Source organism: Acinonyx jubatus, chromosome A2 (assembly GCF_027475565.1).
Source record: "Acinonyx jubatus isolate Ajub_Pintada_27869175 chromosome A2, VMU_Ajub_asm_v1.0, whole genome shotgun sequence".
In the NCBI taxonomy this organism is placed as follows: Eukaryota; Metazoa; Chordata; class Mammalia; order Carnivora; family Felidae; genus Acinonyx; species Acinonyx jubatus.
In genome coordinates this window covers 111,458,289-111,482,889 of record NC_069383.1, presented here as the reverse complement: position 1 = coordinate 111,482,889, position 24,601 = coordinate 111,458,289, and the positions used below count along the sequence as shown (strand labels likewise).

The window sequence follows — 24,601 nt, the reverse complement described above, 5'->3', positions numbered from 1 at the left end:
GAGTGTATAACTAGGGACAGAATTGAGGTGCCAGTGGGCCCCAGGCACCCACCCACCAACCCTGAGGACTGAGGCATCTGTGACTCTCCTTTTCCCCAGGTCCCAGCCAGGGTCCAAGTTCAACACTTCAGCACAGCAGTGACTAAAGCTCCACAGGGCCAAAAGTCACGGCTGGCCAAGGGAAGACGCCCAAAGCCCACTCTCGTCACTATCCAATCAAGGCAAAGTCCTCTAGGCAGCTCTCAGTTTGCTGATCTCTAAAATGGGCACTTCCCACTCTGGCCTCCCGACTCTGCAAAGCAGATGTGACCCAATCACTGCAGGACAAGTGGAGAGGAGGGAGATGAATGGGGCAGAGGAGGCTGACTGCAGCTGTATCATGGGCCAGCACAAGGGTATCCCTGAAGGACAAAAGCTCAAGAGTGGACCTTGGCCCTGCCACATACCACAGTGACCTGAGACCTCGTGATACCCTCTAATCGGCAGCTACGAAGCCGAGCCCGGCTTTACAGCTTACCGCAGGCTTATTCACTCTCATCTCCCTCAATCCCCTCAAGGACGCAGCGAAGCCGGCATTGGCGTCCTTGCTGCCCAGACAGCCAAGCTGAGGTTCAAAAAGGCCAAGAGTATCTCCCAAGGTCACCTACCGACTAAGACACAGTAACTGAGGCACGGTAACTGAACTCAGCTCCCTGGGGACATGCTCCTGCCTCTCAGTCCCAGTTTACCTCATAACCAGTCGGCTCCACCCATTTTACAGATGTGGAAACTGAGGCCAAGAAAAGGTTGCACAAGGTCAACCGGGGGCCGAGCCAGGCTCAAGCCCAGGCCATTCTGCCAAGCCCGCTCGGTGCTGGGTTCTCAGCCGGTGCCCTCGGGCATCCCTCTAATCCCCCTCAACACCATCCTGATTAAACTCCTTCCCCCACTCCCACCCCCGTACCTGCTCATGCCCACCCCACACTCTTCAGGATGACTCCCTGGTCGAGAGGGAGGCAGGCGGTTGCTAAGCACTCACCCGCTCTTTCTCACAAAAATAAACTCCTTCTGGCTGGGAGACTCTGGATGAGATCCCCTCCCTTCTAGCCAAGAAAAAAATTAAAAAGAAAATTTAAAACGACTTCTCCATGACATTTATTTGAACGCCAGCAGTGCCAAAGCGTGGGCCAATTTACCGAAGTCCAAATGGAGCCAGCCACGCGCCACTAACCCTCAGCCCAAAGACCCTCCGTTCAAGTGTCTGGGCAGTTACTGAGCTGATTTATTTCTCCAGGCCGGAAATGGGGGCTCGGGCTGCCTCCCAAGCCTTTGGGGCTGGTCCTAGGGGACACCAGGATCTGGCAGAGGCTAGGCAGTGACCAAAATAGCCAGGCCGGTGGCCCTGCCCGGCACACACCTCCCTCTGAAGGCCGGGGAGGGTGGCCCACAGGTCCCCCCCTCCAGTTTAGGCTGAAGCTTTGAGGCTGTCAGAGGAGGTCCCCAAGATTCTCTATCTGGCTTCCCTGGTGGGAGGGGGACGAGAGTCTCTTGCTCGAAAGAGGAACCCTCAGAAGGAAGCAGAAAAGGCTAGAGGAGGATGTGTCCTGCTGTCCCTGCCTGCTGCCCATTCGGCCCCCAGCTGTCCCTCGGGGCCTCCGTCCTGCCACGCAAGACGGCTGGACGTTGGCACCGCCACCTGCACGCCACACACGGGCAGCACCCTTGGAGCCGTGCCCCCCTATCACCTCTCCCCACTCGGTGCCTGCCCTGGAGAATCAGCTCTGGCTGTTCCGTCCCCCAGGCACCGGGGACACTCCCTCAGGTACTGCCGAGAGGACACACAAGTGCCCGCAAGCAGGGGCCCGGAGACACAGCCACACTCTGGGACACACACGTGCACAGCCAGGTACTCGGAGACACAGTCACATACACACAGGTCCACACCAGACACACACCGGGACACACAAGTGCACACATCCAAAGACACACTGACACAGCCACACTCAGGTATCAGACACACCACAATACACAGAGACGCACAACCCAAGACAGAACAGCAGGCACACACGGAGACACACAAGTGCACACTGCTGGAAAAATGGAGCACCACCCACCCTCAGAAACACAGACACACACGGGGACATGGGGGCACAAACACCCAGTGAGACGGAGACACACACACACACACACACACACACACACACACACCTGCCGCCTGCACGAAAAGCCCAAGCCCTTTTCGCTGGCCAAACAATAACAGCCCCGCCAGCGGGTCCGAGCAGGCGACCCTCCGTCCCTCCCTCGGTGGCGAATGGGGCGCCGGAATCGGGGGCACCCGGCGGGGAGGTCGGGCCGGCTGGAGCGCAGGGATAGGGAGGGGGCTCCGCGCGCCCGGCTCCCTCTCCCTCGGGTACCTGGGGTGGCCGCGGGGCTGCGGTCGGCTGCGCTCGGCTCCACTGGCCGGGGGCTGCCCTCCTGCTCAGTCTCTGGCCCGCGGGCTCTGCGCTCCGCGCTCCTTCCCGGCTTGGCTCGGTCTCCGGGCTCGCGGTCCTCGGGGCTCGGTGCTGGCAAGCGAGCGGGGCTGCGGCCAGGGCCCGGAGCTCTGCGCTGGCGGCGGCGCGGAGGAAGCGGTAATTTATAAGCGGCTTCTTCCTGACCTCGCGTGTCTGTTGTCTGAGCAGGCAGCTCTCAGCATCACCCATCCTGCTGGGTGGAAAAATACCAGCTTGGCCGGGCCGGGGGCGGGGCCGGGGGCGGGGCCGGACGCCCAGCCCCGCCCCATATGCGGACGCACACATGCACACACACACACACACACACACACACGCACACGCACACGCACACGCACGCGCGCGCGCGCACCACACACGCACGCGCGCACGGGCTCGGACAAAGAGCCCGGGCTCGCCGAGCGCGCGCGCATACACCCTCATGCAGCGCGGCGAATGTTTGGCCCACCGCTTCCCCCATTAAAGTGCACTTCTCAAGGAAACCCTTTCCTTGCAAAAGCTGGTGCCAAGTGGTACAGCCGGTCCTCAGCCTCCTGCTGCTTCCAGAAAAAGAGCTAGAGAGCCCCGGGCCCGACCCGCCCTCCCTTACCCACCGCCACCACTCGCCCATCCACCTGGCTCAAAAGAGGGACCTACCGCTCATTGAGTGGCCAGGTCCCAAACCACTCCACTGCTTCCTTTTGGGCGGTCATCCAGGTTCTCCGACCTCGGTTTGCTCCTCTGAAAAATGGGCACAGTAACCCCGCCCTCGCTGCCTCCCCAGAGGCATGAGTGATCTGAAGCTGTGATATGAAGCAGTCAGCAGCTCTTTGATTCTTGGCTTTGCCCCTGCTGGGTCACTTTGGGGGGTTACTCAGGCTCTCTAAGCCTCAGTTTCCTCATCTGTAAAATGGAAACAAATATAATAGAACCTATCTCCTCTAACCGCTATGAAGACTCAAGGTTAACAGTGTAAAAAGCTCAGAAAGGCACGGGCACTTAGAAAGTGCCAAGCAAGTGTCAGCTACTGTGACTATTTTTAAATGAAAATGGGGAATGTGCCATTATTCTTGTCCTTATTTGCATGAGTGGCTCCTCTGAGACCATTTTCCACACTCCTGCCCTGTGTGGGCATGAGGAGGAGTGCCGTGTGACCTCAAGCAAGGCCTTTCCCTCTCTCAGTGCTCTCCACTTTCTCCTCTCACTCACTCCCTCTCTGCACCTGGGAGGCTGTGTGCAGAACACATGGATCCTTCCACCTTTGCAACTGAGAATAAAAGAGGAAATACAGGCTCTACAGAGAGCCATCCCCCACGTCATACCTGGCCGTGTCTGGATGAGCTTCATAACACCCTCTTCCAGAACAGCCCCCAGAAGGCAGACCAGGGAAGCTGAGGAGCAGGATTGGAGAGATGACGCTTATCCTCTGCCTGGTTTTCTCATTGAGGCCCCCTGCTGTCTGCCTCCATCTTGACCTTATAGCGGGTTACCCTCTCCCCCAGCTGCAGCTGAGCAGACATGCCATCCCCTGCCCTTCTCTGCTGTCCCCAGCCGTCCCCTCCTCCAGGAAGCACCCAGCCACCCCAGGTGGCATCCACCTCCCGGCTCCTCAGCTCGGTCTTTTGAGTTCATGGCGATTGCACCCCTCTTACAGGTGAGGAAAGCAAAGCTGGAGAAGAGAACAACTGAGTCCTCACATCTCTCCCCTCCTTCCCTATGTGAGCGAGGCTCCTCCGTGAGCGGAAGGAGCAGATGGCAACCCCAAACTCCTCAGCCTCCCCGCGTGTGTCACTGCACACAGCACCAAGTGGCAGGTCATAATATGGTTAAGTGACTTTGGAGAGGAGGCTTTGACTAAGCCAAGGGGTTGAGGGGAAGGGAGGGGGGAGCAGAGGAAGCTGCTGTGGAAAAGCTTGTTGGCAAGAGTGGTTGGGCCCTAAGCCAAGGTGATATGGGCCAGCTGAGGGTCACGGAGAGTGAGCGAAGGCAGTGGAGGCCATGGGAGGAGCGGGGGGGGGGGGGCATCGGGGGGGCACGTCCAGTGGAAAGCCCTTCGGATCATGCGAGCTTCAGGCAGGTCAGTATAGTACAGATGGTGCCAGCTTAGGACACACGGATGACGCTTGTCCAATCATGTATCTTCCTCCTGTAGGGCATAAGTTCCGTGAGGTTGGGACCTTGTCCTTTGCGCCCCCATTGCGTCCTGAGGTCCATCATAGGGCCTGGCACACAGCAGATACCCGATAAATGTTTGTTGCCCTCCTTCTATTTAGCAAACCCTTATACAGACGGCATGTAGTTGCACAGTTCAATGCATTTGTATATTTCAACTCATTGAATCCTGACAACCACCCTCTGAAGTACCTGCTATTAATCTCCCCCATTTACAGAAAGGAAAACTGAGCCACAGAGAAATTAAATAGCTTGCCCAAAGTCGTTCAGCTGGTAAGTCGTACAGCTGAGATTTAAACCCAAGGCGGGAAGAAGAAGGGGAAGAAGAAGGGGAAGGAGGAGAAGAAGGAGGAGAAGGAGAAGGAGAGATAAGGGGAAGGGGGAGGGGAAGGAGAAGAAAAGCCAGGAAGTGCTCCAACCTCAACCCCAAGGAAAGGTGGCATAAGAGGTGGAGAAGGGCTGGTGGGGTGGGGGTGGGGTGGGGTGGGGAGGGGAACTGGGGGAAGTATAGGGTGGGGTGGAGAGAGCTCCCCGTGGAAGCCAGAGACCCCCAGTTTGTATTTGCCCCTCCGCTGCTGTCCAGCTGTGTGACTGGAGTCTGCATGCCCACTCTCTGGGCACCGGTTTCCTCATCTGTGACATAGGATAGCGAGTCCTACCTCATGGAGCCATGGTGATGAAAGGTCTCCAACTGGGGGACCCTGTGCCGAATCTAGCTCCCAGATGGGCTTTTCTGGCTTTAAAATGTCTTGAGTTAATTGCCATGAAGAAAAACTTGGAAGATCTCACATATTAGGAATCTGAATGTCTGGTGGAAAGATTTCACATTTAGAAAATGGCAAGACGGAGCCTCCTCAAGCCATTATCTACCTGTCCACCATCCCTTGGAGCTGAGTGGCATCAGCCAGCTGCTCCCATGGGGATGTGGGATCCCCAGGGTGCCACAGTCCCCACCGGGCTAGTTCCCTCATTTATGCCACTCAGCTGGCCCTGCAGAGAGCAGACCAAGAGAAGTCTAGTGTGCTCTGTGCACCGGCCCTGCGCCTTGCCAGGGGACGGCAGCTGGAAACTCCAGGGAGAGACAGTGAGCACCAAGGAGCCGAAAGCGCTGGCAGCGAGAAGGGAGCTTCAAGGAAACCCAGGCAGAGGTTTCCTTCAAAAGCCACATACTAGCCTGAAATTCCACTGGGACTGTTTTGAGAATGAAAATCGATTGCCGGAAGAGCTCATGGAGGGTATGTGGGGAAAGATGGCCAAGTTTCAGGCTTCTGTGCGCTGCCCTTAACTTAAAAGCAGTGAATGCAATTTGGAAAAGGTTCCTGATCATGCTTTTTTCAGCAACTGGCAATAATAAAATAAAATCAATCCAGGACTTGGAACAAAACCTTTAGTCCTCTGCCAGAGAATAATTTGTCTCATCTATCAGGTGACCACCGGCCAAGGAGAGCTGTTGAAATTCTCGCCGGAGGTCCAGCCCTGCTGGGCCATCTGGCCAGTGCAGGGCACCCCTCTGCACCAGCCCTGCCGAGGGTGACGGGGTCAGCCTCTCAGAATGGCATTCCCTGAAGAGACAAAGGGACAGTCATGAGACTGTCAAATGGTCCCCATCCTGGGCACTTTCTCCTGGACACACCCCCTGTGTCCATATTGCTGGATGTGTATGGGTGGACCCCTGAACCATGGAGGCTTTAACAGAGCATCTGAACCTTCAGGAATCTGCTTCCCACTTATCTAACCTCCTCTTGCCTGCTTGCACATCCCAGCTTCATCTGTCTTGGGCTGTGTGACCTAGATTGAATCGTGGGAAAAAAAAAAAATCTCTCTGTGCCTCAGTTTCCCAATTTGTTAAGCTAGGCTAATCATAACCTCTATGCCCCAGGTTGTTGTGGGAACTAAGTGGAGAAGATTCATACAAAGCACTGAGCTTGATGCTGGGCACACAGTCCAATGTTGGGGTAACCAGAACACTCGCTGGCCTTTTCACATGCATGCCCTGAGCTTTCCCACTTTCTGGGTTTCCTTCACACTGTTCCCTTCCCCAAAACACTTTGCCCATTGTCCTCTTGGAACCTGGGGTTGAGCCAAACTTGGAGGCCCAGACCAGGAGCACCCATAAGTCAGCGATCCCTGGTATGGGGCCCAGAGCACGGAAGATCCCAGGAAATGCTTGCTGGATGTGGCCTGTGGGTGGCAAGCCTCCAAGGACTCATTTCCTTCTCTCCTTCCACAAGAATGTGGTAGATCTGTCCCAGGGATGAGAGGAGTGTCAAGGCAGGGGGCAGACATTCAGGGGAGGGGGTGGGTCCACGTGCATATTTATTCATCTACTAATACAGCTCCTTGGCCATCCCAGGGGACTCCTTCCTGGCTTTCTGGCTTCCTCTCCTGCCCACCAGCCCATCTCCACTCAGCAGCCAGAGGGATGCTGGGACCCTCCTCCACGGCTGGTGGGGGCATGGAATGACACAGCCACTGTGGAAAACAGTTCAGTGATTTCTTATAAGGTTAAACATCCACTTAGCCTACAGCCAGCAATTCTATGCCTAGGCATTGACCAAAGAGAAATGAAAACATACGTCCACACACAAAGACTCGTATAAGAATGTGAACGGCAGCACCATTCATAATAGCCCCAAAAACGGAAATAATCCTGGTTGCGTAACACCCACAGGAGAACGGAAAAACAGACAAACAGATGAAGGACTATGACATGCACGAAACTGTAGGGCGGTCTCCAAAACACCAGGCTTGGTGAGAGAACACCACAGACCATGTGGACTTCTCAATTCAGCCAAGCAAACTTAGGGTCTTGGAAACAGGAGCAGTGATCACCTCTGGGGGTGGGGGCGGGGGCGGGGGTGGCTGGAAGGACCCCGAGAGACCCTGCTGAGGGTTGGAAAGGGGCTTTATCCTGAGCATAGGTATACCTCCCCAGCACCCGTGTGCTGTATACTTTAGATACGTGCATTTCACTCAGCTCAAAGGTCCTCAGACCCACTCCATTGTCCTTCCTGCTTTAAATGGCCCCACAGCTCTCACTGTGCTGATGGAAGCCCGCACTCCTCAGTGCCTCTGAGACCGGCCCCTCCCATCTGCACCATGCCTCTCCTTCCACCCGCTCCCGCCACACTGGTTTCCCTTCAACCTAAGCTCCTTCTGCTGTCCGGCCTTTGCTTTTGGCTGCTCCCCCGCCCAGAAGGCATCCCTTCCCATTCTTTGGACCTCAGTGCCAGTGTCTCCTTCCCCAAAGACCTTCCCTGACCACCGTGTTTCATACAGCCACCTGCCCCTCCCCACCAGCACTGTGCCATGGGCCTGGTTTTATTTCCATCCGAACTTGGATAACAGCACGAATGTACCTCGATCATATATATATTGGCCTGTTTCTATCTGTTTCCACATCGAGGCTGCCCACTTGACATGGGCAGGGCTGAGCCAGGCAGGTCCAGCACCACCTTCCCAGGGCCTAGAACAGTGCCTGGCCCATGGTAGGTGCCCAGGGAATATTTGCTGAATGAATGAATGATGCTGTAGCTATCTACAGTTGCTGTGCACATCCATATAAGGGATCACCCCCTCCCTCCTGCACACACACACACACACACACACACACACACACACAGTGCAAAACTAACCATTTGTGCAGCTGGGGGTAAAAGGGGCCAGTCAGCAAAACTGTGAATTCAGTTCCACCCCCAGGAGCTCCCTCCCCTCCCCTTCTGCCCTGGAGAGATCTGGATCTAAGCCCTGAAGCATCTGGGTGTCTCAGTCTCCCCATCTCTAGCACCAAAGGTGAGCCAAGATGACCCTAGTCCAGCCCTCCTCCAGCTGCAAAGTGCATATAGTCACCTGGGGATGTTGTTCACATGCAGATCCCACTGCATGGTCTGGGGAGGGGCCCAAGGTTCCTATTTCTCACTAGCTCCAGGCAGACACCCCTGGCCCACAGGCAACACCTTGAGTCATGAGAGTGCAGGAGAGGTTCTCAAAGTGTGTCCCCAGGCCAGTCGCAGCAGCAGCTGCAGCCCCTGTGAGAAATGCATGGTCCTAGGCAGAGCCCAGACCTCCTGATTCAGGAACTCTGGGTGGGGGGCCCAGCAGTCATGCTTCGCAAGCCCTTCAGGGGCTCCTGATACACTGCTGTGGGCAGGACTCATTCTCAACACTGGCTGCCTGTCACAGTCACCCAGAAAGCTTACAAAGTCCTGCTGTCTGAGTCCCACCCTTCGAAATCCTAATGTAATTGGGCATGAGGCTTTTAAAAAAATTAAGTTCTCCAGGCAATTTGAATGGTTCAACAGAGATGAGAATCCTTGACCTAGGGGGTGCTGGGGCCTCTGGGAGCATCACCATCTCCCAGACATACCCAGGCAGGCCTAATTCCTCTGCATTCCTGCCCGGGCCTCTCACTGGCTGCCTTCTTATATTTGGTTATTTTTCCCTCCCTCCCCAAACACAACAATTCAAAATATTCCCAGCTCCCAGACAATAAACAAAGCCAGAGAGGCGAGCTCCCTGGCTGTTTTGTTCCCACTTATGGCCTGATCCAAGGCTGGCCTGATTGGGCCCTCGGGACTGGTCATCTGAGCCAGGCAGGGTGGGCCCCAGCTCACAGGCCACCCCAGCTCTACTCCTGGAATCCCAGAATCCCTCAGCTCTGAATGGCCATAGGCACCCTCTGAGGCCACTTCCCCTGGGAAATGGAGGCTTCAGAAAGGGTGAGTGACTGGTCCTAGGACACACAGCAGTACTGAGAAGGCCTCAGTCATCTCTTGCAGTCTGGCAGGGGGAGAGAATGAAAGTTTTCTGAGCTCCTAGGCTCACAAGCATGATCTTTTCGACCCTTTCCAGTAACTGGGAGGAAGGAACCCATGTAATAGATGAGGAAACTGAATCTCAGAGATGATGAGCCACTGACTTGAGGCCACACAGTGGAGCTAGGATTCGAATCCAAGCATGCTGGACTCTAAGCTATGAGCCCTGCTCCTTTCCATAGGCCAAAGCCAAGAGAAGAGAGAGAAGCAGAGGGAGGAGGAATAAGGTGACATCAGGGTCAGAACAAGGGTGAAGGAGATGCCTGGTTTTGGACATGTGCCCCATGACCTCAGTTGCTTAGCAGGTGGGCATAGGTGACGAGGTGTGGGACAGCTGCCTGCATGGACCCTGATTTTTGATATGGATGGTCCAATGGAGCAAGAAGAAAAAACTCTTGCAATCATCACTTGGGTTATAACACTTGGTGTGAGCTAAGTTTTGTCCAGGTCCAGTTGCTTGAAGCATAGTAATAATCCTGCACAGACTTCACTTGGCTATAACTTCTATGGGATCAGAACACATACAGGCTGTGTCTGTTTGCTCATCCTTGAGAGTTTAATACGCCTGCCCTACATCCATGCACTCAGCTCCTGGCCACCTGGGCATGACCTGGGGTTGCTGGGTGGGACTGGGAAGTCCTTTCCTGGAAAGAACGTAGGAGTGCAGCCCAAATCCAGACTTGGCCAACAGTGCTCTGTGACCTTGGGCAAATCACTGAACCTTTCTGGGCTCGGTTTCCTCAAACGTGAAGGGAAGATGGCAGGAGGGAAAATGGCCATCCTTGAAGTCCTAATCATTAGAGATACCTCGGAATGAGACATTTTGGGTAATAATCAGGTTTTCTCTTTTCAATTCTCTTTTTATCCCTCTGATAAGCCAAGAAGTCTCAGCTAGGTGCCTGTGTATCTTCAACACCCTTTGTCATTTGCTCATGTCCTTTTTCTTTTTTCTTTTTCTTTTCTTTTTTTTTTTAATGTTTATTTATCTTTGAGAGAGACAGAAAGAGAGAGAGAGTGAGCGGGGAGGGGCAGAGAGACGGGGAGACACAGAATCTGAAGCAGGCTCCAGGCTCCGAGCTGTCAGCACAGAGCCTGATGTGGGGCTTGAACCCACAAACTGTGAGATGATGACCTGAACTCAAGTCAGGCACTCAACTGACCGAGCCACCCAGGCGCCCCTCATTGTCTTTATGTTTAAGGAGCCTTCTATTTATGGAAAGGATCATGGTCTTCCATTTATAGCAGTGATGGGAGGTTTACTTTTGGCAAATTGTATGCAAGTTGTTTGAAAATGAGTTCATTTGAAGGAAAAAAATGAAGCGACCAGTGATTTAGGAAGATATATCAGTTTCCTAGGGCTGCTTTAAGCAACTACCACAAACTGCTGGCTTCAAACAGCAGAAACCTGTTCTCTCACACTTCTGGAGGCCAGAGGTCAGAGATGGTGGTGCTCCCTCTGAGGCCCTGGATAGATAGTATCCTTCCTTGCCCCTTCCTAGCTTCTAGTGGTTTCCATCAATCATTGGGTTGTCCCTGCATCACTCCAACCTCTGTCTCTGCTGTTACATGACCTTCTCCGTGTGCATCCCTGATAGCCCATCCCCCTGTGTCCTAAATTCTCTCTTTTTCTTTTTTTTTTTTTTACTTAAAAAATTTATTATAGCAAAATATACATAAAATTTGCCATTTTAACCACTTAAATTCATAGTTCAGTGGCACTAAGTACCCTCACACTGTTGTGCAAGTATCACCACCATCCATCTCTGGAACTTTTTCAGCTTTCCCAGTTGGAACTCTGCACCCATTAAACAAAGCAATTCCCCATTCTGCTCTCCCAACCAGTCCTCGGCAACCACCATTCTACTCCTAGACTATTCTTTTTAATGTTTATTTATTTTGAGAGAGAGGGAGTGTGAGCAAGGAGGGGGGGAGAGAGAGAGAGAGAGAGAGAGAGAGAGAGAGAGAGAGAGAATCCTGAGCAGAGTCCATGCTCAGCACGGAGCCAGATGCGAGGCTTGATGTGGGGTTTGAACTCACAAACCGCAAGATCACAACCTGAACAGAAGTCGGACACTTGACCGACAGCTACCCAGGTACTCCTCCTAGACTACTTTTTGACTCAATTTCTCTTTCACGTAATAAAAGTGAGGGTCCACTGCTAACTATAGGATTGCTTTGATATATGCAGACTTTCTTGCATGTACATGATTGAGTTTATCATAAGAAAGGCAAGAGAGAATGGGGTTGGAGAAAGAAAGGAGACAGCTGGATAGGGATTTTCATACTGGGCCTACTATCCACAGGCCTCAGCAGCCCTGCCACCAATCTGCCCAACTGTCTCATCAAGTTGGTCTTTCGAGTCATTCCGTGTTACAGATCTGCAGGCAGGTTTCATAGCTTCCCTGCTGTCAGCACAAGGCTTTTCATAGTACTGCCGCCCCTTAATGCCCTCAATGATCCCATCCATGGTGAGGATTCTGTTTAGGGTCCTGGAGGCACCTTGCACATTCCCTTCCTGTGCCATCATGGTCCTGGCAGTGAACTTCAGATGTTTTGCAATGACCTTGGGATTTAACTCTTCACTCTGCAGGACCCCACATCCTCAGGAACCAGCCACCAAGAACCTAAATCCCCTCTTCTTATAAGGACACCAGTCATGTTGGATTAGGGCCACCCTAATGACCTCATCTTACATTGATTACATCCACACAGACCCTATTTCCAAATAGTCACATCCACAGGTCCTGGGAGTTAGGACTTCAACATATCTTTTTGCGGGGGGACACAGTTCGACCCATACCCAACAGGTGAGTTGTTGTAAGGAAACACTTGTATAGAGGGACCTAATGGACAAAGGTTTGGGGAACTCTGCCCCGGCCTGAAGAGCATGGGAAAGGGAGTCAGGGGGCCAGAATCCGGCCCCAGCCTTGCCCTCACGATGGGAACTCCTTGGGCAATCCTGTTGTCCCCTTCTCTGAACCTCGGTTCCCTGGAGTTTTCCAGCTGGGTCCCACAGAGTCCCCGAGGAACCTGGGGAGACCTGGGGGAGGTCAGAGAGGGCAGGACTCCAGACCCCCCAGTATTAGCACCACTTTGCTCCAACTGTTATTGGGACAGTGGGGAAATCTCTTGTTTGACAAAAAGGCACCGAAATAACTTGCAAGATAAGAACGCTTTATTAATTCATATATTTTTAAAATAGGGAACTCTTCAGGGTTGCGTGTCACTTTGTGCAGGGGCCATGCTAATCATCTCTGTGTCTTCTACCTTTAGCTGAAGCGAGCACTAAAACACTTTAAAACCACTGGGCTGGTGAGTCCGAGCGACTCCTTGCACCCGCTCTGATTTTAACTCATTCTCTTCCCTGGACTGGGAAGGGAGGAACAGCCGCTGCTCACTGCCCGCTTTTCTCTGGGAACAGAGTGTCTATCTGCACAGATTTTGCCCTCAGGAAAGACCCCGGTCTCCAGGCTCCCCTCTGAACCCCACCAGAGAGGAAGTGGAGGAGGCAGCTCAGCCTTGGGGCCCTTCCCTCACAGGCTCCAGCCACCCGAGGGACCTTTCAGTTCCCATCATTTGTTAATTTGCTGCTGAGGGTCTTCCTGCCACGGGGACTTTGTGCACACTGTTCCCTCTGCTGTTCCCGCTGCTGGGGAGGTTCTTCCACCCCTTCACCTGCCTGCTGTACTCAAGCTTGGTCCCGCCTTCAGGGAAGTCTTCCCTGATCTCCCCTGACTAGTGAAGCACCCCCGCACCCCCACCCCACAACCAACACAGTTTTATAATCTCTAGGATACGGCTCATCCCTGTTGTGCATCAGACTCGCCTTGGCAGCTTTTTAAAAATACCCATTCCGGGGGAGCCTGGCTAGCTCAGTCAGTGAAGCAGGCTACTCGTTTTTTTCTTTTTAATTTTTTTTTTTAAAGTTTAGTTGTTTACTTTTGAGAGAGGGAGGGAGGCAGAGAGAGAGAGAGAGAGAGAGAGAGTGCACATGCGTGCGCACCATGGGAGAGGGGCAGGGAGAGAGAGAATTCCAAGTGGGTTCTGCAGGGTTAGTGCAGAGCTCCATGCGGGGCTTGAACTCAGACCCGTGAGATCATGACCTGAGCCAAAGTCGGACGCTTAACTGACTGAGCCACCTGAAGCATGAGACTCTTGATCTCCAGGTTGTGAGTTTGAGCCCCATGTTGGGTGTAGAGATTACTTAAAAAAAAAAAAAAAGCCATTCCCCAGGGCTCCCCTCCTGAACTTCTGATTCCTTTGGTCTGGCGTGAGACCAAGAACCTGCATCTTAAGCAGCTCCCCAGTTCATTCTTTTTAAAATTTTTTATGGTTATTTATTTTTTTAAAGAGAGAGGGAGAGGGAGAGAAAGAAGGGGAGGGGCAGAGAGAGAGGGGGAGACACAGAATCGGAAGCAGGCTCCAGGCTCTGACCTGTCAGCACAGAACCTGACGCGGGGCTGGAACTCACGAACCACGAGATCATGACCTGAGCTGAAGTCGGATGCTCAAGCGACTGAGCCACCCAGGCACCCCTCCCCAGCTCATTCTAATATGCAGCCACGGTTGAGAATCATGACTAATAATTATAATGACCCACATAATCGTAATTCCCATAGCCAGCAATTTTTTGAAAGACAAAAATCTAAAAACAAACCTGGGGGCAAAACTAGAGATTCTACAAAGCTATCTAGAAACTCTATTTAGCCCCTATAGCACTAGTCATAGCTTCACTGTAGACATATCAGTTGGGCTGCCTGGAGGGGCTGCTCCAGACCCTGTCGGGTGATATGTAACATACGGTATAGGCGCTGCGTCGTTCTTGCAATCCCGATCACATTTGGACTCGAGGGTTTGCAGAGAAGACTTTGGACCCTAGACTATAATTGGTGACAGCGTCACCTCTGTCTGGCCCAGAGAGAAGTCCTTGACAGTCTTGTCCTCCCGAATCCTCATCACCTGGTCCCTGTGAGGAACGCATAACTTTCAATCCCACGTTACAGAGGAGGAAACCGAGACTCACGGGCAGAGAGGTAATGCGCCCAAGGCCTCACGACCCACCCAGCACTCGGGAAGGATGGGGCTATACCCAGGCAGTCTCAGGAGCCCCAGACCTAAGGACGTCCACAGGGGAAACATTACTGAGGGCTTTGAATTTGGGTCCTGATAGTGTGGGCGAGGACCGTGGTCAGCCCTCTGATCCCCAGGCCCAGCCCACGGTGCTTGGCATCCCCGCGGGACAGGCTGGCAAAGCTAGAGCCAGGCAGCCTGGTGGGGAGGCCCTGTGCTCGTCCCTCAGAAGCCTGTACTTGGAACAGTGCCCTGCTGTTTGGCCAGGCTGCAAGCCCGAGGGATGGATTTAGTGTCCTTAATCCTCCTCTTGAGTCAAGCCCCTACTTGTCACCGGCCTGCCTGGGACCCCTCAGAGCAGCCTCTTTGGTGAGGCCTGCCTTTCCGAGCTTGAAGGCACGCGGGTCTGGATTTGTGGGAGGGGCACTGGACCTGCAGTGTAGACAGCCCCTTTGTCCCCGCCAGCCTTCTTTATAAAATGAAGACTGGGACGCCTGGGTGGCTCAGTCAGTTGAGTGTCTGACTCTTGGTTTCGGCTCAGGTCAAGATCCCTTGGTTCGTGAGATTGAGCCCGGAGTCTGGCTCCATGCTCAGCGAGGAGCCTGCTTGGGATTCTTTCTCTCTCTCTCTCTCTCTCTCTCTGTCTCTCCTTCTCTGCTCCTCCTGCCACTCACACATGTGTGCACGCTCTCTCTCACTCAAAATAAATAAGTGAACGTTTTTTTAAGAAAAGACTGTCATTGGGAAATGACCATGATGCTTACAGCCCTCCCCACTGAGAGGTGGGGTCTGTTCCTGCTGCCCTTGAATCAAGGCTGGCCCTGCGACCTGCTCGGGTTAATCAAATATGCTGGAAGTGACACTGTGCCAGTTTGAAGGCTGGGCCTCGAGAGACCTTGCAGCTTCTGCTCCTGCTCTCTGCTCAGCTTCTGCACAGCTGCCACGTGTAAAGTCAGGGTGGCCTTCTAGCGGATGAGGCACCGTGAGGGAGTCCAGCCAGGCCAGCAGAAGAACCACTCGGTGAGCTAAGTCCGAATCACCAACCCACAGAACCGTGAGCCAAACACATCATCATCGTTTTAAGACCCTTAGTTTCGGGGCTTTGTTAAACTGCTGATGCCAACAGCACCTTCCAGTCCAGTCCTCTCTGGGCTGCTGAGGAGTAAACAAGGTGGGTAGTGCCTACCACAGAGAGGGTGCCCACGCAATGCCAATGTTCTCTTGCTCCTCCGGCGAAATTCTTCTTAGTGGTCAAAGGTAGAAGAAAGAAGGTGAAGTTTCTTGTGGGTTTGGTGCTTTTTCTACTAATTTCATCTCACCTGAGATTGGTTCCCTTCTCCACGCCCTAGTTATAGAGGGGCTCCTGTTGGTGGTTTGGGGTTAGGTGCCCTTCATGAGACCCCTCCTTACGAGCGTTTTCAACCCCAGGGAATTTGTGAGAACACCCAGAGGAGGAGTATGTTAAGAGAGAAGAGAACCCCAACCTTGAAGGAGTGGTCTTCAGAAGAGGAGCTTGTAAAGGGGCCTGAAGAGGAAGGGCAGGAAGTTGAAGGGAACCAGAAGAGGGTATGTCATGGGAGTCATGACGGAGGAGGGCGTAACGGGGTGAAGGGAAGCTCAGTGAAAGAGGACTGACCAGAGGCAGTCGGATGTGTCCACACGAAGATGAGCTCCGTGGTGCTGGCAAGATGGGGTTCCACGGAGCACAAGGGAAAGAAGTCGGAACACGGTGGCTCAAGGAGAAAGCCAGATGGACAGAAGGCATGGAATGTAGATGTGTCGCGTTCGCAAATAGTCTCTCACGTACGCATTTCTTCCACTTCCGTCTAGGGGCTCCTCCTGGGCTCCTAGGACTGGGGGGTACGGAAATAAACACGACAGTCTGAGTTCGAGAAACGTGAGATCCACGAGGAAACACAGAGAGGGTGGGTGAATGAATAAATGAACAAGTGCGTGAGTGAAATCCCCTTGGATAGAATGCCCCCGAGGGCCAGCCCTCCCCCACCCTGCCCCCTACCCAGCGCTGGGGCCCAGCACAGAGGCTCTGGAGTAGGACACCCCCAGCCGTCATAATTGCAAGCTGTGTGACCTTGGGCTAGCAGCCTCACCTCTCTGGGCTTCCTCATCATCACCTGTACCGCGGAGCTGTGAGAGCAGCCCCCAGCACTATCCCATGGAGGGGGAGCTTCAGGGACAGTGGTGGGGGTATGAGGGGCCCCCCTTGGCCGGCAAGTCTCCCGGGGAGCTGTGAGTTTGATCTTTGTTTTCATAAAACACACCTGACCAGGTGAATGCCTGTGTTTTACTGAAGGGAAAAACAAAATACGGCAAAGGGTGGCGTGTGGGAGTGAGGGCAGGAAGGAAGAGAGGGGAGGGAGGGGACAGGGAGGGGATAATGGGGGCAAGGATGCTCCTTCACACTTGCTGTGTGCCAGTCCCTACTCTCAGCTTGAGCCCCGTTAATTCATTTACTCCTCATGGCAGCCTGGCCAGACAGGTGCCCTTGTCATCCCCACTTTGTCCACAGGGAAATGGAGCCATCTCCCCTCTGTGACAGACCCTGGGGAGCAGGAGCAGAACTGGAATCCTAATCGTGGCGGCCTGACTCCAGAGCAAGCAGGGAAGGGGGTGCCTGTCCCAGCAGACAGAGTCAGGGGTCAGGGTCCTGCAGGGTCAGGATCTGCAGCCTGGGCTTAGGGCCCAGAACCACCAGACTCATGCGGGAGCCTGGCCGTCTTTGGACCTAGTGACCTCATCTGTGCAATAAAGGGCTGAGTCCTGCTCTCTTGAGCTACCCAGAAGCTCCCCTCTCGTGGTCTCTTCCTGCTCCTTACTGGGGCTTAAATGTCCGACCTGGTCAGCCTTGAGCCAGTCCCTGCCCCCTGGAGATTCCCCCCAGGAGACTCTTACCTAATGGGGAACCAAGTCCCTGACTGGGGCTCTGACCCTCTGCCCCAGCCCTGACAGAACCCTCCTCACAGGCTCTGCCACCACTTGGATCCCTGGGGAAAAGCCAACGCACATGTCACTCTTACTACAGAATCTTTGGTGGCTCCCTATTGTCTCCCAAGTGATTGAACCCCTCAGCCCTGCCCTCAGGGTGCCCTAACGCTTTCCTTCCAGCTGGTCTCCCAGCTGCCTCCCCTAAGTTCTTCAGACGGGCCACAGGCAAGGCTTCTCTTCTCTTTGGATTTTCCCACTGTGTGTCTTTGTGTAACAAGTCCTTCTGTGGGTCCACCCTCCTGTTCCCCAGGCCCAGCTGATGGCTCCTCCCGAGGCAGGTAACAGAGCCCATCAAACTGCCTTGCCACAGTGGGTTCTGTGCAATTACTCCCGAGCTCCTTGAGGCTGGGGGCCAGCCCTTTCTGCACCCCTGCACCCACAGCACTTCCCCGGCCGCAACGGGAGGATCACGAGGCGGCAGGAACCCTCAGTTTCGGAAGCAACAGGAGATAAAAGCTGGTGGAAACCCAGTGTCCTGATGGGGGAATGTCAGCCAGCAGAGACTCAGGATCAAGGCCCCTGAACCCTCCCCATCTGAACGAACTCGAGAAGCCTGTGAGTCCTCCCTCTCCCACCCAGAACATTCCAGAAGACGTCAGCTGGGAGGCTTCTGGAAACTGGCGTGCCCGAGGCTGTTGTTGCCAGTTGCCCACCCCGCTACGGAAGGCTGCCGCCCTGTGCCCACTTGCATGATGATGCACAGAGTCGTGTCAGCCAGCAGTTAAAGGAAAGCGTCTGCTACCACAGACCTTCTGGGGTCCCCTCAGGAGGACTCTCAGGGCCCCTTCCGAGTGTGAGGTTTCCTTGAGATCGAAACCAAGCCGGCATCTCGGCTGTGCCCCGGGGGTTGGCTGTGGGCACCTGGCATCCTTCCGCCCGTTTTCTTGGCCTCCAGGAGGCTCAGCCTCCCGCTGCCCAGCCTGCACTGGGGGTCTGGGAGATGAAGGGGTCAGAGGGAGGTGGGGGTCTGGGGGATGAAGCTGTGCCAGGGCAGAGGCAGGGATGGGGGAGGCAGGAGGCAGCTCGGGATCGGGCTGGACATGAGATGGAGTCATCTGAGATGGGCCACTGCAGGTCCCGGGAGCCCTTGAGCTGGGCTGGCCCGACTCGTGGGGCTTTGGGCCGGGAGGCCCCCACACGGTACCTTGTTCACAGGCCCCCGATCTCCAGACCCTCCCTTAGCTGTTTGCCATGGACAAGGCCCTTCACAAATGCCGTCCTCACAAGTGGCTGCGGGAATTCAGTGCGGTCCTCAGCACAAGGCCACTACATAGGAACTGCTCTGACACAGGCAGTAAATGGCTGTGCCCCAAAACGCAGGAGGGAAGGGGAGGACCCCTCAGGAACAGGTGCTGTGCTAAGAAATTTCGTCCTCACAAGAGTCTCGTGAGGTGGCGTTGCTGTGGCTGTCTCACAGGGAAGGCCCAGTCACCCAGGAAGTAGAGGTTTTCTCCCCAAAGAAATAGCCCTGTGAGCCCCCAGACCCGTGAGCTCCCTCCAAGTCTTCCCTCCAGGTCCACAGCTCTGCACCAGCCTGCTCCATGGTCTCCTGGTCCCCATCTCGCCCCTCCAGTTCTCTCTTGGCTCACTCTGCGATGCTCCTGCCCCCCGGAACCTTCAGTGGCTCCTGGTTGCCAGCAGAACAAATTACAGGCCCTCCTTTGACACTCCAGGTGGGTAAATCTGGCCCTACCCTCCTTTTCCGTCGTTCTCCTCCGTTCTCGCTGCCCAAATATACCGTGTACTCTGCCCCTCCTTGCCCTTGCTCACTCACCTCCCTCCTCCTGACACTTTGTCCAGCCTCTGTTGAAATCCTCTGCACTCTCCAGGCACCACCGAGTGCTACGCTGTCCTTGAAGCCTGGCTGTGTTTCCCGGTATGACGGAACCTCTCCCCTCCTGCACCTCCGTGATGTTTTGCCCAGGAAGTCCTTGCAGCCTTTCCACTTACAGAGGATTTGGGGTTGGTCCAGCCAGGGCTAGGTAAGTCCTGCCTCCCGGATCCTCCATTTGCCCAACTGTGAAATGAGATTTGAGACCACCAGCTGCTTGCTCCCCAAGCCGGTGGGAAGTCTTACAAGAAGGCGCAGAGAGATAAGGAGCCATATTATCTCTAAGTTCCAGAAACGTGCAAGGATTTCCCCTGATATTGTCTCCCCAGTAGGCATCCCCTTTCGTCTTGGCCAAGAGAACTCTGACTTCGGGGGAGGGAGTAACATGTCCCCTGGTGTGGTCCACCTTGAGTGGAATGCACAGTCCCAGCCACCCCATTCCCATAGCCGGTGACATGTCGGGAGCATTGGCCATGTTCTGGCCAATGAGACATAAGAGAAAGTCAGCCAGGGGCTTTAAGAGAAGGATTTTCCTCCTGGAGAAAAGAAAGGGACACCTCATTGCCCGGGGTGCCTGATATCCTGTCCACCTCAGTGTCCACAAGGGAAGGTGTCACTGACATGCTGAGGGTCGGCTTTGTGGAAAGTCAGAAAGTGCTGTGGTTCCCTGGGTCAGCACTGAGCTACCGAGGCCCCTGGGATCAGAGCTGAGACCTGTGTGACAAGAACCAGCCATGTGGCAATCTAGGGAGAAGCTGTTCCAGGCAGAGGGAATAGCCAATGCCAGGCCCCAGGCAGGAAGGAAGCTTGGTGTGCTCCCGTACCAGGGAGGAAGCATTGTGTGCGCGTAGGCGCACGTCGGGAGAGGGGGAGTGTGCAGAAGATGAGATCAAGGGTTGGATGACATAGAACCTCACAGAATTTTAGATTCTATTCATTGTACCCCCAACTTTTTATTAGAAAAATGTCCTAAAACACATAACAATTGAAAGAATATAGAATGAGCACTGATATTTCCATTGGGTTCAACCACTGTGAATATTTCAGCAGTTTTGCCTTATTTTAGTATATGTATGTGTGTTTTTTGGTTTTGTTTGGCTTAGTGTTTGATGGTAAGTTGAAGACTTCACAACTCTTAACTCCTAAGAGCAAGGATGTCCCTCTATCTAGGCACATTACCGTGATAACCAGAGAAAATGAAAACAGTTCTCTGATACTCAATTTATATTCAAATTGTGCAGCAAATTTTTTTTTAACTTTTGAAGTGTTTATTTATTTTTGAGAGAGAGAGAAACACAGAGAGTGAGCGGGGGAGGTGCAGAGAGAGGGAGACACAGAATCCGAAGCAGGCTCCAGGCTCTGAGCTGTCAGCACAGAGCCCGATGCGGGCTCGAAGTCACAAACTGTGAGATCCTGACCTGAGCCGAAGTCAGACACTTAACCAACTGGGCCACCCAGGCGCCCCTGTCCTGTAAATGTTTTACATAGCTGGGTCTTCCTTCCTTCCTTTTCTAGAACCAGGATCTAATGAAGGCTTATGTGTTATACTTGATGGCTATGTCGAGTTCTTTTAAACTAGAACAGTCTCCCACCTGTTTCCCCTGACGCTGACCTTTTATAATTTTATTCATTTGATTACTTTATTAAATTGAGCTATGTCACCCATACAGCAAACGAGTCTTAAGTCTGCAGCTTGATGGAATTTGCACATAAAAATAATCGCCACCCAGATCAAGATATAGAATATTTCCATCCTCCCCAGAGTTTCCCTTGAGCTCTTTCCAGGCAATCCCTACCCCCCACCTGAGGCAAGAACAATTCTAATAGTTATCACTCCAGATTGGTTTAGGCTGTCTTAGAACTTCCTGCAGATGGACCCATATAGCACCTTCTCTCGGGTAAGGTTTCTTTTACTTAGCATGACATCTGAGAGAGTCATCGCGTTGCTGTGAACGAACCACACTTTCCTGTTGTCCCATTGAGGGCTATTTGGAGTGTGTTGGCGATGATGAATAAGGCATCGACTCGCGTGAAGAGTCTGGGACGGTTGTGGTGTCTGCTGATTTCCCCGTGGTGTGGCTTAATTTGTCCTTCTGTCCCCTGATGTTATATGAACTGAAACGCCTTGGAGAAGCCAGGTCAAGATTTCACAGGTAGGGCTGTGCTCCTCGTAACACATCCTACAAAAAGGCCCAAAGTGTCAGGTGGTCTTTCTGTTAGTGATTTCTGATTGGTCAGGGGGTGACCTCAGATCTTTCCACTCTTAAGGTAAGTTTAGTTTTTACATCAGGGTCAGTGGAGAGTTTTGAGCAGGGGAGTGACAGGGTCTGATTCACCTCTTGTCGAGAGCACTTTGAGTTCCGTTTAGAGAATAGACTGTAGGGGGTCACAGGCAGAATCAGGGAGGCCAGTGGGGAGGCTACCCCAGCAGTCCAGGTGAGTGACGATGGTGGCAGCAGTGGAGGTGGTAAGAAATGGATTCTGAGTAGAGTCATGCTAGCCTCAGCACCTACATGTGGAGGGGCTTGGTCAAGTTTAGTTGTCTGCACTGAGCTTCGAGAAGGCAGAGACCATGGCTCATTCACCTCTGTGTACCCAGCCTAGGACCTTGCAGAGAGAATGTCCCCATCATACCTGGGTCTGCCTGAATTTGGGAGCCTGTGAGTTTTGGGGTTTGATGCTGCAATAAAAACAAAAAAACAGAACAAGAGTCTGACCTGGTTTCCCAGCAGCCCTTGCAGCAGCTTCTGATTAATAACATGCTCCACCCTCCTCCCTGAGCATCATGAATCACCAAGGATGCCCTTCTGCCTTCAGGGAGCACCATTCACAAAGCCCTAGAGTGACCATGTGGAGAACAGTCAGGTCTGCCTCCCGAGGACAGAAGCTTTCCAGCTTGGAGCCTAGGTCAAAGAGCTCTTTTCCTCCCTGAGGCTGGGGCCCAGGCATGAGGACCGGCCCCTGCACCTGACAGGCTGTCCCCAGCCACCTGGGGCAGCTCCCATCTGAAATTCTGCTTGCGCCAAGGAATATGGTGGGAGCCTAGGTTGCCTGCATTCGTGATCCATCACTGCGTAACAAATCGCCCCAAAGAACAATCGGTATTGGTTGTATCTCATGTTTTCTGTGGGTCAGGAATTCTGGGGTGGCTTAGCTGGCTGCCTCTGGCTTGCGGAGGCACCAGTGGTCTCTCATGAGGTCACTCTCAAGGGGTCAGGCTGGGAGGCTGTCATGAGAAGGCCTGACTGGGGCTGGAGGCTCTGATCTCAAGGTGGCCCCCTCACAGGGCTGTTGGTGGGAGGCCTCGGTTCCTGTGCACAGGCTTCTGCCCCCGTGGTGGCTGGCTTCCCCCAGAGGAAGTGGTCCTAGAGGAGGGCGGAAGCTGCAATATGCAATACCCTGTGACTTAACCTCGGAAGTCACACACCATCCTTTCTGCAATATCCTATCGGTTACGCAGGTCAGCCCTGTTTGGTGTGAGGGGGGGACCGCGTAAGGGTGTGCCTACCAGGAGGAAAGAATGACTGGACCCCATTGGGAGGCGCGTGGGCATTGAGCAGGGAAGAACACCACCAACCTTCCGGTCTACTTGCCCGAGCTCTAGTGATCCTGTGTGCCAGGCTCTATGCCTGGCTTTGGACGTGCAGGCGTGAACGCAACAGGCCCAGCCTCTGTTAAGCAGAGAAAGAACTCCATGCATTCAGTGGATTCGTTAGGGGAGCAAAGCCCCGTGGGCCACACAGGGATGACCAAAGCCACTGAGCCCGGATGGAGCCTCCTTAGCAAAGGCATCACACTCTACCCAGAGCCTCGAATACATGGCTGGATGTGCCAGGTGCACTGGGGTGAACAGCAACAACACCTAGAAGGAGAGAGAAACCTCCTTGGCCTGGAAGCAATCAGGGAAGCCCCAGGAGGAGGTGGCATTTAAGCTGGTTTTGATGTCCAGGAGAACATGAAGGTGGGGGATAGTGTCACTGAAGGGTCAGGTCAGATATGGGGCTCAGGCCCGTGACAGGGACCTCCTGAGATACCCTTCAACTTTTACTTGACAACAAAGCAATTAATCACATTCTCTATTGTGTGTCATGGCCTGTGCTGGCCACTGGAATTCAGCAGTGGATGAAACAGACCTTCTGGTGCTTAAAACTAAGATCCTGTGTCAGGAACAGAGCCTGAAGGTGACCTTGAGGTTGATACTAACAATAAAGCTACCTCCATTTCAGCCATGCGATGTACGTGCATCATCTGATTGCAGTGTGCACCATCACATCCCCATTTGACAGATGAGAGGCTCACAGCTGGAAGGACTGGCCGCGGTCCAGAGCCAAGCCTAATCCCAGGCTTTGTAAGTGGGCGTCGGGAGCCCAGACAGATACCGGTGCGCTAGCCCTCGGCCCGGCTCTCTGGAATGCTCTAGGCTGCAGGAGCTGCCTTCTCTTTCCCACTGGGAGGAGGCCTCCATGCCAGCCTAGGCCTTCACAACAGTGGGAGGAGGGTAGTACTGAGTTGTGTGGCTCAGCCTCTGTGCTCGGGGTCAACCATATGACCGATTAGTGGGGCCCATGAGTCGCGTGGGGAGGGATTTGCAGGGATTGCTGTGAAGCAAAGTGTCTCCGGGCCCGATCTCCTGCCATGGGGGGAGATGCAGAGGCCCTGAACTGCTAGTGGGCCAGTCGGGGGCTGCCCTGGCTTAGGGGCCGTGAGTCCCAGAGCCCCCATGCAGCTCTTCCCCTTTCCCACCCCCCCCCCATGTTAGTGGTTAAGGCCATCCATCTCTGAAAGAGTGCCTGAGGGAGCCAGGCATTGTGCTGGGCTTTATTGCCCCTCACAGCACTTCATACACAGATGCTCCCCATTTCACAGATGAGGAGACTGAGCTCAGTGAGGTCACATCAGTTGTTCCAAATACAGATACAACCCCAAAGCAGGACCTGTCAAAATATACCTTCAAAATACCAGTCGGATCTGCCTCTCCTTTGCCACCATACCTGTCCACCTTCATCACTGGCCTGGACGATGCACAGATTAGACAGGTGATGTTCCTAAACATCATATTTTAACACAGCTGTACCTTGCATAAGTTCGACACTGAATGCTCTCTCTTGGACCTTGCCTTTCTCCCTCTGCAGTGTGTTTCTGAGGTTCACTGAGTTGGTATGTGTAACTCATGCTCGTTCATTTTTCACTGCTGTGTAGTACTCCCCGGAAAGACTCCAGCTTAGCCTTTTGTTCCTGATTTT

The 24,601-nt window shown here is 53.8% G+C and overlaps 1 protein-coding gene and 1 pseudogene across 3 annotated transcripts in view; both read right to left on the bottom strand.

Annotated features, from left to right (window-relative positions):
* SLC6A6 (solute carrier family 6 member 6) overlaps positions 1 to 2,682 on the bottom strand; it is an 87,808-nt gene extending 85,126 nt beyond the window's left edge. For all 3 annotated transcript variants that reach the window (XM_027042727.2, XM_053218894.1, XM_027042729.2), the window contains exon 1: positions 2,394 to 2,682. The gene's annotated coding sequence lies outside the window, so the exon portion shown is untranslated. The remainder of the gene's footprint in view (positions 1 to 2,393) is intronic.
* Positions 2,683 to 12,648: 9,966 nt separating this feature from the next.
* LOC113594674 (uncharacterized) lies at positions 12,649 to 12,749 on the bottom strand (annotated as a pseudogene).
* Positions 12,750 to 24,601: the final 11,852 nt, after the last annotated feature.